This window comes from Schistocerca serialis, chromosome 3 (genome assembly GCF_023864345.2).
Source record: "Schistocerca serialis cubense isolate TAMUIC-IGC-003099 chromosome 3, iqSchSeri2.2, whole genome shotgun sequence".
Lineage (NCBI taxonomy): Eukaryota > Metazoa > Arthropoda > Insecta > Orthoptera > Acrididae > Schistocerca > Schistocerca serialis.
Window position 1 is genome coordinate 813,582,050 of NC_064640.1, and position 13,460 is coordinate 813,595,509.

Consider the following 13,460-nt stretch of genomic DNA (forward strand, 5'->3'; position numbering starts at 1 on the left):
CGCAAAGAAGTGGGTAAAAGAAACAGACGCTACAATTTCATCGGCTTACATTGAAGAAGTAGGGCAGCTCTTCAATCGAGGTTATGACTTAGAAACATCGTCACCATCACACAAAAGTACGAAACAATCGTTACATTGCGTTAGGCGAAAATGCATGGGAACTGCACAAAATCCCACCGATTCTGCAGGAAAATTCATCCAAGAAAATTATTTACCGATGAATAATGGTAGGAACTTTTTACTTGCAGGTAATAACAGGGGACCGAATGACAGAATACTGGCGTTTGCCAGCGAGAGGGAAAAGCTTGTTTATCAAACTGCAAATCATACTTTCTGGACCGAACGTTCGAGGGTTCGAACAAGCAGTTTGGTTCAAATGGCTCTAAGCACTATGGGACTTAACATCTGAGGTCATCAGTCCCCTAGAACTTAGAACTACTTAAACCTATCTAACCTAAGGACGTCACACACATCCATGCCCGAAGAAGGATTCGAACCTGCGACCGCAGCGGTCGCGTGGTTCCAGACTGAAGCGCCTAGAACTGCTCGGCCACAGCGGCCGGCAACAAGCAGTTTGGACAGTTGCCCACCTTAATAGTTCTTGGGAGAAAACAAACATCACTCCAGTTGTTTACGCTTTGCTGCCAAACAAAAAGCAAGAAACATGTGAAAATTTGTAAAGCTATTAAAACTAACGTGCTTCAATGGAACCCTCCAGCTCTGATGATGGACTCCGAAATTTCTATCGTCGAAGCAGCTAACAGTTTGTTTCCTGGAACAGAGATTACTGTTTAATCAATGTATGACGAAACAAGTTCAGTGTTGCGACCTCGTTCCAGCCTATAAGGAAAACGAGGAAATACACTGTGTTCTGCTCTAGCACATCTTCACTGAAATGTTGGACGATGGTTGGCTGTGTATTCAAGAGAGCACGCATGGATACGAGAAGCCTTCAGGACCTTTATGACTATTTTTTGGACCAGTGTCTCGGTAACAAACATAAGCAAGAGAGATGTAAAACTGCAGTAGAAGGCGCCATCGCACGAATAACGCCTCAGAACGGCGGAACCGAAGAATATATACATTATTATCAAAAGTTCATCCGAATGTTTACTCATTAGTGAAAAATCTTCCAGAATGTGCAGAGTACCACGGCCACCAGTTTGACCGACTTATTTTAAACTTTAATGGGAAAGAAAAAAAAGAGAAAAAAGTCAGCAATGAAGACTGACGAAACGGTAGCAAAGGATTTAAAGGAACTCCAAACTGTGGGAAACTTTAAATCTTTTCTGACTTGTGTGGCCTACGCACAGAAGTTACAATGACAAAGAAACTGTCAGATTCACTGAAAAATTTGTAAATTCTGAAAAGTAGTTAAATTTAATCACTGTCAATCTTGTAAATATTGTAAAATTTATACATTTAATTGACGACACAAAGTCGGCTAAATGTCTCTTGAAATTTGTAAAATATTCCCTAGTGAAGACTATCTCAAAGGCCAAGCCTTTTCCAGGGAATATTCGCAGCATTCGCCTTCATAGGTTCTTAAAATCAAAATCCTTATGGACGGACACCGAATATAACATCTTTCCAGCGGAAATGCAGGTAAATGATATACAATTAAATACATACCTTCTTCCTGCGTTAGAAGATGAGCAAAGCAACATGAAATTGGTAAACACAAAATAAATTATCATAAAAAAGTGATTGGTCCGAATTTTGCAACTTTTCAGCATGTGTTAAAACTAATTCCAAGTAACACGTGTGGTAGACTACAGTAGGCCTGTTGAGGATGTGGCTAGGGCGCAAGAGCTCTCACGCTCGCTCGCCGCCTGAGTTGTGAGCGCTCGCGGTGAAATAATACGACCAGACACTCACGCATCACAGCACGGCCAACTGGTAGCGCAGAAGTGAAAACATTGTGCTGCCTTCAGGGGAATGACCATAGTTAGGTTCGGTGTAGTCTTAGATACGAACATACAGTATACAGGGTGTTACAAAAAGGTACGGCCAAACTTTCAGGAAACATTCCTCACACACAAAGAAAGAAAATATGTTATGTGGATATGTGTCCGGAAACGCTTACTTTCCATGTTAGAGTTCATTTTATTACTTCTCTTCAAATCACATTAATCATGGAATGGAAACACGCAGCAACAGAACGTACCAGCGTGACTTCAAACACTTTGTTACAGGAAATGTTCAAAATGTCCTCCGTTAGCGAGGATACATGCATCCACTCTCCGTCGCATGGAATCCCTGATGCGCTGATGCAGCCCTGGAGAATGGCGTATTGTATCACAGCCGTCCAGAATACGAGCACGAAGAGTCTCTACATTTGGTACCGGGGTTGCGTAGACAAGAGCTTTCAAATGCCCGCATAAATGAAAGTCAAGAGGGTTGAGGTCAGGAGAGCGTGGAGGCCATGGAATTGGTCCGCCTCTACCAATCCGTCGGTCACCGAATCTGTTGTTGAGAAGCGTACGAACACTTCGACTGAAATGTGCAGGAGCTCCATCGTGCATGAACCACATGTTGTGTCGTACCTGTAAAGGCGCATGTTCTAGCAGCACAGGTAGAGTATCCCGTATGAAATCATGATAACGTGCTCCATTGAGCGTACGTGGACGACGAAACTAAAATGAGCTCTAACATGGAAATCAAGTGTTTCCGGACACATGTCCACATAACATCTTTTCTTTATTTGTGTGTGAGGAATGTTTCCTGAAAGTTTGGCCGTACTTTTTTGTAACACCATGTATATTGCGCAGTGCTTACGGGAAGACTCATCCAAAAATTTAACTATTCTTCTATTTTGTCGATAGCAAACAAATTTTAAAATCGTGTCTATTATGTAAAGATATAGTAACACCCAAGTTCATTAGTTTTCGAATGTTGAATTTTGAATACGATTTTAATGGTATTCTTGAAAACCAACTTTTTGTACTCACGCCACTGTTTTCACATGCCAGATTGTATAGGTACACTCACAAGACATATTTCAACGGTTCTGTGTATTGATTGTATGAGAAATATTAATAATTTGTTTTCAGTGTTTACTTAATATTTCAGCCTTTAATTTTCTTTAATTATCAGTACATAAATGTGATGATAAAATAAACAAATTACATTTTCGATAATATTAATGCATAGAAGTATGCAAACACATCAAGACTACGTTCTGCAAAAATTTCGTTCAGACTGGTTAATATTTATGATAAGAAGTTTGAAAAATGTTACTACGAGACACATACCCATTAAAATTCACCAGCACCATAACATTCTTCCTTCTTGCTTATATGAGGCTTCTTCTTGTAATTTCAAGATCAGGGTAGCCTTTTTCTTAAATTTTCTAAATAAAAATCTACTCTCAGTCTTCTTAAGGAGCTGCAGTGGTAAGCCAATGCCAGTTTCCTTGGAGCGTGTTGATTGTACTGAACAGGACTTCTGTGTATTCCCTAAATTTATATTTACACAGTCAACAGGCAAAGCAACTGATTTCCAACGACTGGAGTAAAAAGATGGTTCTCTTTGGTGGTGATAGAAATCAAAAATTATCTTTGACATCTTTCGGTATGTCAAACCCCATTACGCAATCCGTATTTCAAACATTTCTTTTAATTCTAATACAGCCAAATCGTTTTAGGGTTTAAGAGTAAACACTCTAAAAATGTGAACTGGCCATTATTTTTCTTTTGAAAAAAAAATTGAAGTTTAGGGTGAAATCTCCCCATAAAATGGAGAACAGGTATTTTGAAAAGTAGCACGATGGTCAGGTTAGGAACTTCAAAGCGGTCAGGCACACCAGCGTCAACATATCAATGCAGGATATCTCGTCTACATGTTTATTATATGTGATGGTGTCTTGATATACTTACTGTTCTATTAATGGACTTCAAAACTTTGAACACAATGAAAATATTCAGTTTACAACAACATTCCATGCCAAAGCTTGTGGTCATTTGGAAGATGAGCAGCGAGAAACCGATGTGAAAAAGAGAGAGAGAGAGAGAGAGAGAGAGACACACACACACACACACACACACACACACACACAGAGATGCTTTAAAGTGATATGACTGGAGAAAATATTCAACATAAGTGAGCAGAGAAATAAACGATTCAATAATGCTCATAATATTTTCACTGCGAAACTACATTTTTGTTTTCAAGAGGAACACTCAGCGAATGAAACTAAAGTTAGCTCAAGATACCATACTGTTTTTCAACTTGCAAAGGGTAGCACAGTTTCACTGATTTCCAAGTTGTGTTGACAGTGTGGAAACTCGGCTGCAGTTAGCATGTATACACCTACACTGTGACGTTTGCATGATTAGTTTCATAGCAAAATTAATCTCGTAGACTTCTGTTTCCTCAGTGTAAATTTTCGCGGCTTTGCAAGTCTGCATCCACGATTATGTCGAGTTTTAGGCTTACGTGTATGAAGAGAACCAAATGCACCAACAGAAGTTCACTGGAGCCTTCAACTTAAGAGCTTGTCTTCGAATTAGCATTAATCAAAAAGTGGCACCAGACAGTGGTCCTTCAGTGAAGATCATAAGGAATGTTCATTGACATTCTGTGTTTTTATGTTTAACGTTGAAATAAAACAGTAACGAAGTATAAATTTGTCAATTTAAATTTCATAGTAAAACGGCAGCCATTATAAGAATTCAACAGACGTAAGAAATGCCGTGTTTCTTATTTAGCCGCCCCCTGTTCCTTGCAACATCAAAATATTAAAAGAGATATTTAATTTCATTGTCAGTTCTCGTTATGTTGAATTTTATTGTCAGTTCTCACTAATACAACAGTTTTAAAAATAAATTTGGCACGAAACGCGTTAATGAGCCATCCTGAAGCGATACGTGGTTCAAAAATGGCTCTGAGCACTATGAGACTTAACATCTGTGGTCATCAGTCCCCTAGAACTTAGAACTACTTAAACCTAACTAACCTAAAGACATCACACACATCCATGCCCGAGGCAGGATTCGAACCTGCGACCGTAGCGGTCACAGACTGGAGCGCCTAGAACCGCACGGCCACACCGGCCGGCGATACGTGGCTGCTCGCCGCTGTTGTGTGAGAGCGAATCACCCCGCACGAGCAGCTGTCATAAACCGCTAGCCGTCTTAATGGGCCTGTACCTGTGAAAAGCCAGTTAGGCCGATATTACACTACCATTTTTTTGTCCAAGTTGATGTGGTAAATATTTATGTCAAAGACATTTGATGGTGTAACACGGAACTTCGTCAGATCTCGCCTGGCGTCAAATAAGTATGATCAAATCTAGAGCCTCGCCGTGTATTTGATCACGAAAATCGTTTGTCTTCTGTTCACGCGCAATGTGAAATGTAACCGCTTGGAGCGCTGGCATCGCTACAGCTGTAGTATGTTTGCAAACATGGCTTTAAAGTTGGTGTGTTCCTTCGAATCTTTTTTTCTTTTTTTTTTTTTTTTAGTCAACTTGCTTCGACTAGTAAGGGGGGAGGGAGTGAGCAAGGGGAAAATTGCGTGCTCTATTAATTGTGTGTTGATGAGCAGGTGGAATTACTGCAGGCGACTTCATTTCCACAATCAGCGCTACAGCTATCCACTTCTACACATGGAAAAATCCAGGCAGCTTTCCTGCAAGCCGGAATAGACGATGTGGTCACACTCTAAAACAAAAAATTATTTTCTAGTTTTCGATTCTACTTCGTCTATCTTTGAACTCTGGATGCCACAAGTCAAAAAGCGCTTCGTACTTCTTATTAATTTTGTAGCAGTTGGAACACTTATTCCATTAATTAAATTATTCAAAAATGAAAATAGTTCTTATCCCCCATATAGCGTACGAGACATTTCTTTACCTTCAATATTCCCTCTTCAGTGCTTTATAAATCGCGTCACACGTTTCTGGAATTATTTTATTTAATGTGCAATGTAATATTCGAGTGCTGTGTTGTAAACTAGAGTAGCTCTCTCCTGTATCAAGAACCCACAGTGCCACAGTTTGCCTGGCTTCTGCACATGTAGCATTTCTCAAGAGAGTATTCTATTTTGTAATACGAGAAGGCACTTTACTGAGTAAATACTGAAATACACTCTCATCCATTCGTAAGTAATTTATGTGTAAGACTTGACGTCATCCTCTTGCAGCTCTCGCAACAAATTTTGCTGAATGCTATTATTATCTTGACGTAATACCTATGGCTTTATCCAAGTATGTTTCCTTTTTTTTCAAATACAAACACAATGCAATTGTGCTAATAGCAACTGCAACGCATAGTAACAAGTTGTTGTTCGCCATATTGAAATTTGACGAAAAATATGACGACCCCTTTTAAGCGCCGCGTCAAAGATCTTTGTCAAAGAAATTTTGCGAATATTTGATCATTTTTATTTGTCAAAGCAATATGATAGTTCAATACCGGCCTTAGCCCGGCCTGAGTCCAAGCCTCCTTGCGTGTCACTCCGCGCAAGTGTTCTGACCCCAGGCAAACAACTGAACCATTTGTCAACCCCGATTGCACAAATCAGGTACGTGCAGTGTGTCTTTCAGACACAATAACAAACATCGTACAGTGTGCCAATATTTTTTGAGTAGAAGAAAACCTTCATTTAGTTCACTATATGCTTTTCTATTGCGCTGGGAAAATATTTTAATATACAAATTCTTTCCTTTATTAAGTCATAATTAATGGTATACAATAATGCTCCTAGTATTTCTATATTTTGTATTAGATGGGAAAATGTGCCTGCATCAATACTTTTTGGTGCCACTGTAGTCCGTCGCTTCGTCACAGACGCGCGAGCTGACGATCAAGCGAAGTTGGTGTCCGCGTTACAACCATAGACTTACTAAATAAAAACTAGACAGCGCATTGGCGCTAGTCTCGCGTCCCCACATTGAACGTGATAGAAGCCGTCATTTGTAGGGAAACAATGCTTAAACGGGGTTCGTTCGTGTGCTGCTTTTAATTGTAACAGTATAATGGAAGCAAAGACGAAGACGGAAACAATGTTACATTTCACAGGTCAGTCATTTCTGGTTGTTTGTTAAGTTCTATTACTTGTATATAGTATTTTCATGGAGAAATAATACATCATGAGCGTTTGTTTTTGTTTAGGTTTCCCCTTACAAACGATTTTCTAAATCGGAAATGGATAGTTGCTACTCGGAGAGAGAACTTCCAACCGACAGCAAATCATCTGCTGTGCTCTCTTCATTTTGAAGAGAATTGTTACATGGAAAATTATGTAAATAGACGTCAACTGAAGGACGATGCTATACCGACATTATTTGGATTTCCAACTCATTTCAAAAAGGTATAGTGTCCTGGACATCGTGCAATATAGGCCTATGTTAAATAGTGTGGAAATACTGTCAGTGTGTATAATTTTGAACGTTCCTTTTCCAGGTTACTAAGGCAATCAAATATATATGAATCAGAGGTAGGTCGAATAATTGCGTTTAGATATTTAACATGTGTTGTCAGGTGGTGATTATACTTCCTAAATGGTCAAATGTTTGATCAAATGTTGCAAACTCAACCACTTTTAGAGGTGCTATCAGTGTTAAAAACAATGTGCGAATGAAATTCCTACCGTATTTAAAGTAATATGGGTTATTAAATTAATCATCCCAAAATTCGAGAGTAGACAATACTGTGCTAAACAAAAGTAAGCGTGCAAAATGTACACAGTAGTCCGCAAAAAGCAAACAGGACCTGACGGGAAAATTACGTGAATTAAATAATAATCGTACTGATGTGATTCTTGAGTTTCTCCCGGCGTATTTGATAATCAAAATATCCACGGTGTACTGCCGGTCTACAGTGTCCAACGGGCACAATATTTTGGCGATCATACATGTCGCCATCATCAGGTGAACTGACGGACTGAGCTCCTGTGAACGTGGCGGCACGGAGATCCGTACGCTATGGCTGCTCAGAGGGAACTGGGTTCGGTCGCGGCGGCGGCATTACATTTACATTCACCAGTTACAGTAACATTCTCAGCAAGTACACCAAGTCCTTTCATCCATACATGTATTTTCTCATCATTAGAAACTTTCCTACAAGAACGGGTATACAGAGTAAAAGGCATATTACTATAAACAAAACTAGGTCTACTTTGAGTCTTCGGGTCGATTCCACAGTGCCATGTCTTGTAGGCGATGACATCTCGGTCGGCAAATGATTGTAGTCCAGGTAACGATGCGTTCTCACAGCGGACAATTGCAAGTGTAAACCACCCACTGCCGGCTTCTCCCGTTGCAACATCGAGTGAAAAATTAACTCGACATACACGAAAAAATCTGGAAGTAAGTGGTTTACACTTGCAATTGTCCGCTGTGAGAACGCATCGTTACCTGGACTAGAATCATTTGCCGACCGAGATGTCATCGCCTACAAGACATGGCACTGTGGAATCGACCCGAAGACTCAAAGTAGACCTAGTTTTGTTTATAGTAATATGCCTTTTACTCTGTATACCCGTTCTTGTAGGAAAGTTTCTAATGATGAGAAAATACATGTATGGATGAAAGGACTTGGTGTACTTGCTGAGAATGTAACTGTAACTGGTGAATGTAAATGTAATGCCGCCGCCGCGACCGAACCCAGTTCCCTCTGGGCAGCCATAGCGTACGGATCTCCGTGCCGCCACGTCCACAGGAGCTCAGTCCGTCAGTTCACCTGATGATGGTGACATGTATGATCGCCAAAATATTGTGCCCATTGGACACTGTAGACCGGCAGTACACTCGTGGATATTTTGATTAATAATCGTACTGTCTGCTACTTTAAAAAAATGGCTCTGAGCACTATGGGACTCAACCGCTGAGGTCATTAGTCCCCTAGAACTTAGAACTAGTTAAACCTAACTAACCTAAGGACATCACAAACATCCATGCCCGAGGCAGGATTCGAACCTGCGACCGTAGCGGTCTTGCGGTTACAGACTGCAGCGCCTTTAACCGCACGGCCACTTCGGCCGGCGCTACTTTAAAAGTTTCATGTAATTATCTAATGCAAATAACTCGATGTAAACTCGCTCCACCTTGTCGGGAAAGAGCCTTACATTCTTAAATTTCGCGTCTCTATGCAGACGTATTTCGGAAATTAGGAAACTTCATTCATCTGAGTGTACTTTTAAAATAGACTCGAATACTCAGTACTTTTTTAAACAAACATGTGTTTAATTTGTGCTTCAATTTGCTCTTGTTGCGTCTCATATACGTCAGATCACAACCCCAGTACTAGGATTCATCCCTGCAAATGGCGGCGATCAGCTGCTTCAGTTGCCTCGCTTCTCCGCTGCGGCGTGGTAGGGGCTTGGTTACAACTGGCAGCGGCCTTGCCACCTGGTGGCGGCCGGCACTGGGGCAGGCGTGTGGAGGGGAGTAAAAATACTGCAGCCAGGCCTGCCGTGGCCCCCCAGGCGTGCAGTCTCCCGCGCCGACTCCCCGCTGCGCCGCCTGTTCGCACCTGACACCAGCCACACGCGCCCCCACCTGCTCTGCGCCGCACGACGCTACCAAAAGCGCTCCCGCCTCCCGCTGACTACCTAGGGGTCCCACACTCCGCATCCGAATCGCAGCATCCTTTAAGCCCCTTTTACGCGATCAACTTTCTTGTTTCGGTTGACTACTCGTGACTAGTGACACTACGGCAGCACCCCTGGCGTATTGTTCCTGTACTGAGTTTCGTCTGTTTCGAATCGTCATTTTCGTTTAAACGTCAGCGCTAAAACTGATTTTGCTGGATGAGAGATGTCTGTTGTGCAGTTTGATATCTGAACGGTGAAAGTGAGGTTATGAGGGACTATCTTCTTTAGGCAAATTTAGAAATATAGTAACAAAATGTAGCAACAAGCAATAACAGAGTTTATTATGATCAAAGCAGAATTCATAGTGAAAGCTCTTGTCGAAGGCCGTGTGGTAAGTTCTTCGCACTCCTGAGGACTGAAAGAATAGGAAAAGTGTCATCCAAACATGTCAGAACATTTATTCGAAAAAATATGTACCGGGTGATCGAAAAGTCAGTATAAATTTGAAAACTTAAACCCCGGAATAATGTAGATAGAGAGGTAAAAACTGACACACATGCTTGGAATGATATGGGGTTTTATTAGAACCACCCCATATTGCTACACGCGTGAAAGATCTTTTGCGTGCGTCGTTTGGTGGTGATCGTGTGCTCAGCCGCCACTTTCGTCATGCTTTGCCTCCCGGTTCCCCAGACCTCAGTCCGTGCGATTATTGGCTTTGGGGTTACCTGAAGTAGCAAGTGTATCGTGATCGATCGACATCTCTAGGGATGCTGAAAGACAACAACTGACGCCAATGCCTCACCAGAACTCCGGACATGCTTTACAGTGCTGTTCACAACATTATTCCTCGACTACAGCTATTGTTGAGGAATGATGGTGGACATATTGAGCATTTCCTGTAAAGAACATCATCTTTGCTTTGTCTTACTTTGTTATGCTAATTATTGCTATTCTGATAAGATGAAGCGCCATCTGTCGGACATTTTTGAACTTTTTTTTCCCCCTAATGAAACCCCATGTCATTCCAAGCATGTGTGTCAATTTGTGCCTCTCTATCTACATTGTTCCGTGATTTATTCAATTTTCAAATTTATACTGACTTTTTGATCACCCATTATGTGGAAACATATGAAACAATATCTAAAAAATGGCTCTGAGCACTATGGGACTTAACTTCTGAGGTCATCAGTCCCCTAGAACTTATAACTACTTAAACCTAACTAACCTAAGGACATCCCATACATCCATGGCCGAGGCAGGATTCGAACCTGCGACCGTAGCGGTCGCGCGGTTCCAGACTGTAGCGCCTACAACCGTTCGGCCACTCCAGCCGGCGAAACAATATCTAAAACGCAGTAAACAGCGCCGTTTCCTTTATGCTTTGTAACTTGTGTTCTTAAACTAAACTAAACTCCGTCCGAACAGGCCTCGAAAGACCCTGACGGTACTGACCGACCGCCGTGTCATTCTCAGCCTATAAGCGTCACTGGATGCGGATATGGAGGGGCGTGTGGTCTGCAGACCGCTCTCCCGGCCGTTGTCAGTTTTCGTGACCGGAGCCGCTACTTATCAATCAAGTAGCTCGTCAATTTGCCGCACAAGAGCTGAGTGCATCCCGCTTGCCAGCAGCGCTCGGCACGCCGGACGGTCACACATCCAAGTGCTAGCCAAGCCCGACAGCGCTTAACTTCGGTGATCTGACGAGAACCGGTGTTACCACTGCGACAAGGCCGTTGGCAACTTGTTTTCTTGCTGAGTGCCAAATAACATCAAAATTATTTTTCTCCTCAAATAATCCTGCCTTTTTCACTACTGAAACAATTTTCATTCAAACACTTTTACCTATTTAAGTTTCTATTTATGCATAGGGTAGGCATTTTCTCTGTAAAACGTAAATACGTTGTTTCTTTCGATATTGCAGTGCCTGTGTTATTCTGATTACGATGCAAAGTTCCTTTGGTCATGCATGCACAAATGTGCGGTTCGGCACAAATTTTCATTGTCGTCATTCCATTCTGCAGCTGACAGTAGTCCTTATTCGCAGTTGCGAATTCATTGGATTTTGTTTCTTTCCGTTATTTCGTCTCTCTTGTAGGACAGCAGTAGAAGAAAAAAATATCGAGACCTTGTGTAACTTTTTAGTGTATCACGAAAACAGAGCAACAACACAGTAAAGATTAAGAACACAGGAAAGCACAAAATCCATTTCTATAATAGGAATAAGTTAAGCTAGTATAGGTTAATTCACAATGTTAGCAGACGCCATCACAGTCCTCTGTTTCTGCGCATGCGCAGTGTGCAGCATACTCGGAAATTTAGAACTCCACACCCGGCACAGTCTATAGATCATTGAAGTCATAGACACACTCGCGTCATAGTTGGTTGTTAGTTTACACACTGGCACGAAAGGCGCACGCACTTAAAAGTTGTCGGTTTGTAAAACGGCCTTTAGATGACAAGGGGCACAGCTCGTAACAGCTTAACACCATAGTTAACTGACTGGATGCAAAAAGACACTTCGGAAAACTGCAAGAGCGCACATACTGAATTCGGTCTTCCGAAACTGTTTCACTGCGAAAGATCGTAACACGGTCCCTCCCTCCTATGATCGCACAAACATCTATATGGCAGGTACTGAGATAGCTGACCGCGGAAGAGAAACTCTGCTACAATCACATTGTAATAAAAATGGTTCAAATGGCTCTGAGCACTATGCGACTTAACTTCTGAGGCCATCAGTCGCCTAGAACTTAGAACTACTTAAACCTAACTAACCTAAGGACATCACACACATCCATGCCCGAGGCTGGATTCGAACCTGCGACCGTAGCGGACGCTCGGCTCCAGACTGTAGCGCCTAGAACCGCTCGGCCACTCCGGCCGGCGCATTGTAATAGAAAGGCATCAGGACCAGATGAGATACCGGTACCTATACAATTATACATAGGTTATGAGGAAGAAGTTGTTCCCCTTCTACCAACAGTTTATCGTAGATCGCTGGAGCAACGAAGGGTATCCAGTAACTAAAAAAAAAAAAAAAAAAAAAAAAAAAAAGGGGGGGGGGGGAGGGGATGTCATTCCTGTTGTCAAGAAGAGCCGTAGGCAGATGCACATAATTGTAGGCCTATATAGTTTAGGTCAATCTGTTGTAGAATTATAGAACATGTTTTATGCTACAAAACGTTTTTGGAGAACAACATTCTCTATAAAAATCAAAATGAGTTCCGCAAACAGAGACCTTGCGAAACTCAGCTAGCTTTGTGCCTCGAGGAGATCCATAGCGCTGAAGACAACGGCGCTCAGGTTGATTCAGAGTTCCGTGACTTCAGGAAGGCATTTGACACCGTCCCGAACTGCTGTTTAGTGAAAAAAGCACAGGAGCTTATCGAGTATCGGACCATATTTGCTACTGGATTTGAGACTTTCTTGCAGATAGAAATGAACCCGTCGCTCTTTCTTAACGGAACAAAATCGACAATATAAAGGTAATTTTCTGAGTACACCTAGGAAATGTGACAGGTCCGTTACTGTTTACACTGTATATAACAGATCTAGTACAAAGTGTGGAAAACTCTTTAAGACTGTCCGTAGACGATGCGGTTGTCTGTAAGAAAGTAGCAAAGTCGGGAGACATTATCGATTTGCAGGACGACCTGTAGAAGATTGATGAATGGGTTAGGCGCTGGCAGTTGACCCCGTACGTAAATAAAAGTAACATATTGCGCATACATAGGAAAGGAAAGCCATTACTGTTTAATTATGCTACTGATGACAAACGGCTGGAAATAGCATCCGCCATAAAATATGTAGGAATAATTATCTAGAGCGACCTTAAGTGAAATGATCACATACAACAAATGGGAAAAGCAGACACAAGAATAATATCCATGGAGTAAATCTTGAGAAATGTAAGTCAACCG

General features: G+C 41.7%; 1 pseudogene; it reads right to left on the reverse strand.

The window, feature by feature from the left end:
* Nucleotides 1-11,160: 11,160 nt before the first annotated feature.
* LOC126472217 (5S ribosomal RNA) lies at nt 11,161-11,278 on the reverse strand (annotated as a pseudogene).
* Between the last annotated feature and the right edge of the window lie 2,182 nt (nt 11,279-13,460).